The sequence below is a fragment of the Chaetura pelagica genome, unplaced genomic scaffold (assembly GCF_000747805.2).
Source record: "Chaetura pelagica isolate M959 unplaced genomic scaffold, ChaPel_1.0 scaffold99, whole genome shotgun sequence".
Lineage (NCBI taxonomy): Eukaryota > Metazoa > Chordata > Aves > Apodiformes > Apodidae > Chaetura > Chaetura pelagica.
Genome location: NW_009954539.1, coordinates 304773 through 314307, shown reverse-complemented (window position 1 = coordinate 314307; position 9535 = coordinate 304773). Strand labels below are relative to the sequence as shown.

Genomic DNA, 9535 nt, shown 5'->3' with positions numbered 1-9535 from the left:
GCCATTCCTAAAATTTCCAAGTGACAGTGATAATTGATAATTTATCCATTGGAAACGGCAGCTTTGCAAAAGAAAATTTTTTAACATTATTTTTATATCCAGGACAGAGGCTTCTTGCTGCTATTGCTTCAGTTGATAAAATGATCAAGCAAAAAAAATACATGATAAAATACCTGAAGTGAAAAAGAATAGAAAATCATTTCCAGAAAGTCTCCTCAGTCAGGATAGCACTCAGCTATGATGAAACGGACCTTAAAGTCCCAGATCCTTAATTAAGGACCTGGAGAAAATTTTTAATTGGATTTCACTAGTCTAGTCATTGGCCATTAAATGTAGGGAATCAGAAAAGGAAGAATAAGAGATGCTTCCCTACCTTTTCCTATGCATTTAAAAACATCTACCTGACCCATGAGAACTCCACCCTCTGGAACTGAAGGTTCCCAGCTTAGTTTCATTCTCCACTAATTCTGCTCCTAGGTATATCTCCTAAGCATTCACACATTTCTAGCTTGTTTTTTTGCAATAAGAGGAGTCTCACTTTTTTTTTTTTCTTTTTTCTTTTTCTTTTTTTTTTCTGCTACATCTCTTTTAAAGACAGGGATGTCTGCTCTGAGACTGGGATATGTCTTTCCACCCCCATACAGTCCTGCAGGACAAACTGCTCTGTGTGGGCAGCTCCTGGGGAGAGGCAGACAGCTTTTCTGCTACTTCCCAACACAGCCAGAGCAGAGATAGGTGCCCTAAGGTAAAAATAGAGGTCCTTTTTAATTTGTAATGCTCATTAACCCTTGGGGCACCCAGTTTATCAGCTTTTTGGCTGCTGCACAGGCAGCCTCAGTAGCCTCAGTACTGGGCACTCAGGATCACCCTGGGTGTTTTGGATTGGATTTGAGCATGGGGTCAACCCATAACCCATCTGACATCCACATCATTAGGGACCAAACCCAGCATCACACACAAGCTCTGTGCTAGAAACGGGCAGACTGAGACAGGAAACATCATAGAACCACGGAACAGTTTGGGTTGAAAGGGATCTTAAAGATCATCCATTCCAACCCTCCTGCCAGGAGCAGGGAGGTCTCTCACTAGACCAGGTTGCTCCAAGCCCCGTCCAACTTGGCCTTCAACACTTCCAGGGATAGGACAGCCACAACTCCCCCAGGCAAACTACGCCAGTGCCTCACCACCCTCACAGGAAGAAAAAAATATTCCTAATATTTAATATAAATCTCCCCTCTTGCAGCTTAAAAAGTCCCTCTCCAGCTTTCCCGTAGCCCCATCAGGTCCTGGAAGGTGCTTTAAGGTCTCCCTGGAGCCTTCTCTTCAGGCTGAACACCCCCAACTGTCTCAGCCTGTCTCCAGAACAGAGCTGCTCCAGCCCTCTGATCATCTTTATGGTCTCCTCAGGGCTCACTCTAACAGCTCCATGACTTGTGTTGCAGACTCCAGAACTGAACACAGTACTCCAGATGGGGTTTCACAAGAGCAGAGTAGAAGAGGAGAATCACTGCCTCCTGCCTGCTATTGATCTACTTGGTCACCTCATGTGAACCCTTATACACAAAGCCATTGTGTGCCATCTTGCCTTTGGCACCATCATGTGCTTGGCTCTGAGTAGAGGTCCTTCACGGTGAGGCTCTAACGCTGCACACCACTAGGACAGAAAACGGGTGCTGCTTTGGGCTGAGGCTGCCACTGTAATATGAGGACACAAAACATTTTCTGGCAGATATTTTCTGTCCAACACTGTAAAAGCACAGAGTGAGTCACTGCTCAGCTTTTTAACACTGGCTTTTAACCTGCTTGGTGACCCAGTCATCCAAGGCCCAGTGCAGACACATTTTCAGCATCTCTCTGGCTTTTCTCTCCTCTCATGTGAAATAGTGGCGATGTTTCCCCATTATAAGTGGGTTCTGGAAGATGAAATACAAGTCTGTGGCTGGCCAGGTGTGATTTCACTACAAATTCAAATGAAGGCAAGCCTTCAACGCCTCCCAGAGAACAAAAATGCCACCAATTTGTTTGTTTGTTTGTTTGTTTGGGGTTTTTTTGTTTTTGTTTTGTTACCAAATATCCTTTTCCGGGGCTTAACGGTTTTGATTTTAAATCTGTAAAACCATTGCATTTCACTAGTGTAGAAATGTTGATATGAAACAGACATAATATTAAAAATAACACAGTGACAGTCCAGGTGAAAGCAAAATGATGGAATTAAACACCTTCTCCCAGTGGGGAAAAAATATTCTGACATCGCTGGAATAAAAAGACAAAACTAATCTTTTTTATTTTCTCCAGTGCAAACTATCCTTGAAAGTGACCTAGTCCTGCTGAGTGTTTCTCAGTGAAAACTACTGTTTTTACCCAAACGTGTTTCTACCTAAATATTTTTGAATGGCATCCTCAAGAAAGCAAGGAGCAGCCCAGTGTGGATGGGCAGGGCTGTGTGGTCAAACTGGTCTATGGAAACTCTTGTTGCTGCCCTTCCCTGCTACATTACACTGCAGAAAACGTACCTCCCCTGCATGCTATCCCATAAATGTAAACATTTCCAAATATTTCCTTTAATCAGAGGTTCCCCAGTCACTTCATCAAGTTACATCTGTCCAGAAAGGAAAAGGGAAGATATTTCTAACTCCTTTGCCTTTGCAAAAACCAGCAAGCCTGACGCAAAAAGAAATACCAAAAAAACCCCACCCAAACCAAAGTGTGCTCCAGACTTGCAAATAGCTCACAACCAAAGGTTCCAGGCAGGGAAACCTCTTTAAACTGACACGGGGAACAAACAGCTTCCAAGGCAGCAGCCAAGCACGGCGGTCCCGTCCCGAGCCGTGCGCAGCTGTTAACAGTTCCCGTTACTGCCAGTTAATCTCCCGCGCCGCTGCCAAAGGAGTTGGAGAATCTCTGCCCATAGGAGTGGGTACAGGGGGCAGCAAACCGTTTAAATGCTAAGACCAGTTTGCTTCCTCCCCAGCATGCAATGAAGGGGAATTAAACACGTGGGGAACAGTGAATATGAGCCTAAATGGAGCATCCCTGCCTGGCTGAGACTGCAGCCCTGAGAAAACCTAGATCTGGGTCCAGGCTTCTCAGTTACCAAACAGGTTTTCTCCGACTTTGAAGGTTTTATCCCATCTGGGGTGGAAATTCACCCTGATTTTTTTGTTGGTTGCTTCTCTTCCTCCAACCAATCTCTTGGTTGGGGTCAGAACTGGAAGGGGTATTTCAATGTTATATTCAAAGGTTTAGCAACTACCTCATCCCACAAAACGCCTTCAAATTATAGCAACCCACAGACCTCTCCCTATCAAGAAACACAAGCTAATATATTAGATATAGTTTTTATATATATTACATGATATATAACGTTATATAAACAACATATTGTATCATATTACATTGTATCAAACTACATTGTGTTATTCTATTATATCATATTACATTATATCATATTATATTGCATCATATCATATAATAGCTATAAACATATTAGCACCCATCTCTCAGTCCCCTTTACATCATGTCTTCCTCAGCAAAATCAACACTAAATACGAAGCAATTGATGTAAATTTAAATCAAAGACTATCAATTCTGTTAGAAAAAAGGAGGAACTATGAAAGACACAGCAGCTTTCTCTGAACCCAGCTCTCTGGTTTGTTTTTTCCCCTACATCTGCTTGGTCTTTAAAGTCTAATGGTCATCTCATATGTGAATAAGAAAGTGATGGAACAAGTCATTGTACATTAGTTACTCCATGGGAAGTGGCTAAGTGCAGTTTCTTGCCCCCAGTGAACACGAGGGGATTCAAGCCAGCTTAGCCTTCTGTTCAAGAGCCATCTGCTTTAATGCATCATGTTAAAGTCAAGGTCTTGAAAGGAAAAACGCTGCCACAGAAGGCAAAAGCCTCCTGGAACCACCACAAAAAATAACTGGCACTTAAAGAAAACCAACAACTCCATAAAGGGAGAAAGGAGCTGAACTCACAGTGTTACAGGGGTGTGCAATACAGTGTTTTCAGTTAGTGGGAAATAATAGGTATTGAAAAGACAAACATTTCAGTAAAGTAAAAAAGCATATCTCTAGCAGATCTCTGCACCCTATCTTGAATCCCCTTGCTACAGATATATATATTTTTTCTTTTTCCCTTGAGAAGCTTTTTCTTTTTAATATGTGAGTAAATCAGAACAAATTCTCTCATGTTGTCTATGATCTCTTAATCTCAAACTCAGCACAGATACATAACACTGCTTAATGGAGGAAAAGCACAAAGCATTTGATTAAATGTTTGATCTCTTGAGGAATGCACAGGCTCTGTAGACCATAGTGCACAGCTCACAAATATTTTGTGTTTCATTATTGATTAAAAGTTATTAAAATTAATAACTGGTTCAACTTATTAAAAATACTACTTTTCCTGAGCTAATGCTGAAAATGTATAAGATTGGTTTGGATGCAGGGAGGTCTGGGATAGAAGAAGTATAGAATTGCCTCTATAATGTCATATTCCACTGTCAGCATCCACTGCAAGTGCAGGGACATTGTTTGCAGCAGGACTACCCATGACTTTAGAGGAATGAAAGGATCACTGGCATTTCTGTTTTAATGATACTGATTATAAATAGGCACAGTATTAAACCAAAACTCTCTGGACATTGATTTTTCTTTACCACAGCTTCTACAGTCTGGACAAGGTGAACATAACATGGTATTAAAACTTAAGTGCAGCATCTTCCATCTAGTTGGAGATGTATTAGTCCAAATGCAGGGCTCATGTTTTCATTCTCCATATCATCACAGTGTTGGCACTGACAAAGTTTCAGCTAAATGCACAGCAAAAGGGGTGGTTTACTTTTGGGGAGAGGCACAGCATCTTTCCAGGGGACACAATGGAATAATGACCTCATCTACACAGGTCTGCTAAAAATAGAACAGAACTGAAAAGGGCTTTAAAATTGTTCCATCCATGTTAACAAGTGTGTTTGGACTACAAAATCAGGCTGTCATAGAGAAAGGGTAGGTGTCCTCATCTACTGATGCAGAGTCTCCACTTATGCTGCTTCCACACTATCCCTGCCCTCCACTAAGCATCCACTGGTGCCTCTGGTCCAGTTTCCCTGAGAAGGACAAAAGCACAAGAACAACCAAGGCCACCATGGTAAACTTCTCCCCAAAGCTTGTCAGGAGAGTTTCTCAGGGAATAAAGCATGAACAGAGCTGGAGACAGTGATAAATTTCCCTTCTGAACAATCAATAAAATTCTCTCAGCCCCGCTCAGGCCCCTACTGCGGATGCAAGGACCATAATTACGTTGTCAAAAAGTCAAGTTGCCCTGGTTGACTGAAACCCCCTTTAAAACTGACGTGTGATTGACAGGCAGTTTATGGGTGGCATGCTCTGACTGGCAGGGGAGTTTGCTAAAGCCAAAGGCAACAGTGAAATTTCCCAGTCTGCTACAACCACCAGAGCAAAGGACTGCCACTCACCAGGGAATTGTGGGAAACCCTTAGTCATATTAACATATCAAAGTGAGGAGCTGACAACGCTTACTAAACAAACTGAACTCAAGCCTGGCTACAGAGCATCCCCCAAACTTCCCAGTCTGAAGGAGAAAAGAAATTAAAATGCACTGAGGCCTGTCTTCTCCAAGACAGCTAAGAATTTGGAAGCCTGCTTATTTAATGATTTTGATCTTAGATAACATATATATGGTTGTATATATATGTATCTCACAAACATATTGTATGTAAATGGCCAATACGCATACGCATATGTATGAAAGAGGCTGTCATGCTCAACAATTTGTTCTATATCACAGGCCATACTGGTAGTAAGTTGGAGACAGAACATATTTCTCTTTCATGTAAGCAATATGAACCCAGCAAAAAAAAACACAGTCCTTTTGGTCTTGTTTTCTAGCAGGCTTCTACTACTTCAATACTAAATTGCAGATTATATGGTTTGAATAAACATTAATTGCAGCCAGGCAGTAGGACTTTATGTAGGGCAGAGCTTAAAAGTAACTTCACAACTAGTTTGGATTTCTTGAATAAGGAATTTATACAAATTCTTGAACAAGAATTGATAAGAAGTTGAAATTAAGAGATATTTCCACTCGTGGGCAAAGCCACCTTTCCCTCTATATTCTCCATCCAGGTAATGCTGACTTTGCAGACCTCACCTTCTCAGTTTGTTTGGGAATGAAGAATCACTGGGAATTATGACACTGAGTCAATCATAATAAGTATCGGTGAGAAATGCCTTGAGAGTATTAATGTGGATACCTGGGTTTACTTCCCTCCATCATATTGGCAAGAAAACACTGAAAAAAAGTGCTTCTGCCCTGTTTGTACTTCAGTAGTGTCATGGGTTGTCTGTGAGGATGGAGTCAACCAGCTAGTCATGACCCAGGCTCAGAAGGGAAGAGAGAAGCAGCACGTGAGGCATAACTGCAAGAAGATGCTACTAGTTTTTCCTACATTGCTATAAAACACAGCAGCATGAAGAAAAGGCTCTTGTTATAAAGCTCTGAGAATATAAGGACAAAATCTTGTCAAACCAAGAATGGAAGGATATTTTAAAGTAGCAGAAGACAGAGAAAGCGAAACAGTAAAAGCTGTTATCAGGCTAATTCAAAGCAGACATTTTAATACTTTCCTTAAAAAGAAAAAAAATAATAATTAAAACATGGATGATTAACCAAATAAATTCCTTGGAACAAGTTTCTACAGAAAATGTTGGCTTCTGTTTGCCTTGATGTCCTCAAAGACCAAGCCTTTCTGGAAGGCATGCTTTAATCTAATGCGAGTTACAGAACTCAAGGCTGGGATAACTGTGAAGCTCAATGGTCAGTAAAGGACAGTCAGTTCAGCCCAGGTGATCTAACAATACTTCTTCACAGAGGACCTCTAGGAAATGGGACAGAAACACTCTGCTCTTCTGCAAAGCCAGACTACTGGAATTATTAAAGCTGTTTGTGAGTGCTAAATAATTTAGCCTTCCTGTCTGTTGATGAAGTGGTCTAGAACACCTGATGTGGCTCAGGAACAGGGCAGCCCACCTTCCTCATCACTGCCAGGAGAACCTTCCCCAGCCTCCTCTGACCTCTCCTGATTCATTAAAGCATCTGTTCACTGAGTCCCCTACTACAACCGACATCGCCTGACTTTACTTGGCTCCTCTGAACTGCTGGGATGAGAGCAGGGCAGTGCAGGTCACTCCCTCCCTGTGGTCAGATGTGCCCCTTGGTGTCTGACATAATTTTTGACTGAGAGCCACATGTGTCAGTGATGCTCAGAGAGCAGTGTTTCTGCCTGGAGGCCAGCAGGGTGTAAGTTCAAGGCCTGCTGGAGGACATGAATGCCTACTGATAGGAAGGGTGACACACAAGAACATAAGGAAGGGAGATGAGCTGTTCAGATGCACTGGCTTTTTTTTCTTCCCTCCTCTATGACACATCCTGCCTTTAAAAACAGCCCATTCGTTTAGAGCTTGACAGACCCCAGGGTCTTTCCCAAACTGAATGGTTTTATGATTCTCTATGTGCATTGCATTAACACTGTGATTCATGCTGACTTTGGACCTGAATTCCATATGCACACCATTGCATCAAGAAATGGCCATTTTATATCTGCATCCATAAAAATGGCCAGCAGGTTGAGGGAAGTGATTCTCCCGCTCTTCTCCATTATCTTGAGACCTCCTTGCAGTGCTGTGTCCATTTCTGGAGTCCCAAACATAAGAATGACATGGAGATGTTGGAGTGAGTCCAGAAGAGGCCATGAAGATTATGAGAGGACTGGAGCACCTCTGCTCTAGAGACAGGCTGAAAGTGTTGGAATTGTTCAGCCTGGAGAAGAGAAGGCTCTGAAGAGACCTTAGCGCACCTTCCAGGACCTGAAGGGGCTACAAAAAAGCTGGAGAGGGACTTTTTACAAGGGCATGGAGTGAAAGCACAAGGGGGAAGAGTTTAAAACTAAAAGAGAGTAGAGTTACATTAGATATTAAGAAGAAATTATTTGCTGTGAGGTTGGTGAGACACTGGCACAGGCTCCCCAGAGAAGTTGTGGCTGTCACCAACCTGGGGAGGGGAAGTGTTGAAGGCCAGGGAGGATGGGGCTTGAAGCAAGCTGGTCTAGTGGGAGTAGTCCCTGCCCCTGCCAAGAGAATTGGACTGGATGATCTTTAATGTCCCTTCCAACCCAAACCATTCTAGGATACTATGGAAAGCTCTGTATCTAAATTCCTCTGCACCACAACATCTGCAAGCCTACACCTATTTTCTGTCCTTTTTGTCCCTTGTCTCTCCCACATGGTAGGAACATAGAGGCCTGGCCCCACTGGACCTCCTTTGAGAGAAGCGTTTAGAGCAGAGACCCAGGCATCTAGGACTGAAATTATTGGAATTTCCACACTTTTTTTGCATACCCCTGGACATGTCATTTATCTCAGCAACCTGTGTTACATAGGGGCAGCTGTGTGGACTACCAAGAAAACAGAGATTCCACCTGTGCTCCTAATTAGACAGAGACCACTGTCTCTAGGATGACTTTGCAGCATGGAGGTATGGAGAAGACAGGGAAAACACACTGTCAGGTACACGTGCCTCTTCTTTGAAAAGCACATCCCCACTCCAGCTGGCACAGGCTGCTAACAGCAGCATACTTGGCATTAGCTGCACCATGAGACCTATCTGGAAGCCCACCATCTATTGAAAACCCCAAAAGCAGTATCTTTTTTGGGAGGAAACTTTCCAGTATTATGGAGAGAGATGAGGGAAGAATCATAGAATGTTTGAGTTGGAACGGACCTTAAAGATAATCTAGTTCCAACCCCGCTGCATGGACAGGGACACTTCCCACTAGATCAGGTTGCTCCAATACTTCCAGGGATGGGGTTTCCACAACCTCCCCAAGCAACTTGTTCCAGTGTCTCACCACCCCCACACTAAAGAATTTCCTCTTTCCAAGGAACATGTACTTGGCCTTGTTGAACTTCATGAAGTTTGAATGAGCCCATCCCTTAGGGATTTTAGGAAAGGGATAACCCTTTATATTACCAAAGTCACCTAATTCATAACAGAGATCTAAAGACCAGTTTCCAGGGGACAGACACTTTAATTTCTGGATGGACATACACATATTGAAATGTCTTCTAGGCACCTAAATGTCTGTCAGAGTTTTGTAATTACTTGATTTTCGTTGATGGACTTGACAGTGTTGGGTTAAGGATTGGACTTGATTTTAAGGGTCTTTTCCAACCAAATTTAATCTATGACCTTCTTCTTAGGACCAGCTTCTAAAAATTACTCAGGTCCCAGTATAGAAACTTTTAGGGTGATACAACACTAGATACGGACATAAGAGTCTGGTGGTGAATAGAAGTTCTGGCTCAAAAACTTTATTTCAACAAATAGTTAACTGTAATTAGAAATCCAAAGTCATTATAAAAGTTGGGGGGTTTTTCCTCCAAAAATTTTTTTACTTGCTTTTGTTTTCTTTTATTCATGTGTTCTTTGCTCTTGAAGAGAATAAAACATTTA

The 9535-nt window shown here is 42.3% G+C and overlaps 1 protein-coding gene across 1 annotated transcript in view; it reads right to left on the bottom strand.

Moving 5' to 3' along the window:
• Nucleotides 1-9535, bottom strand: part of PKHD1 (polycystic kidney and hepatic disease 1 (autosomal recessive)) — a 248035-nt gene that overhangs the window by 140379 nt on the left and 98121 nt on the right. The gene's annotated exons all lie outside the window — the stretch shown is intronic.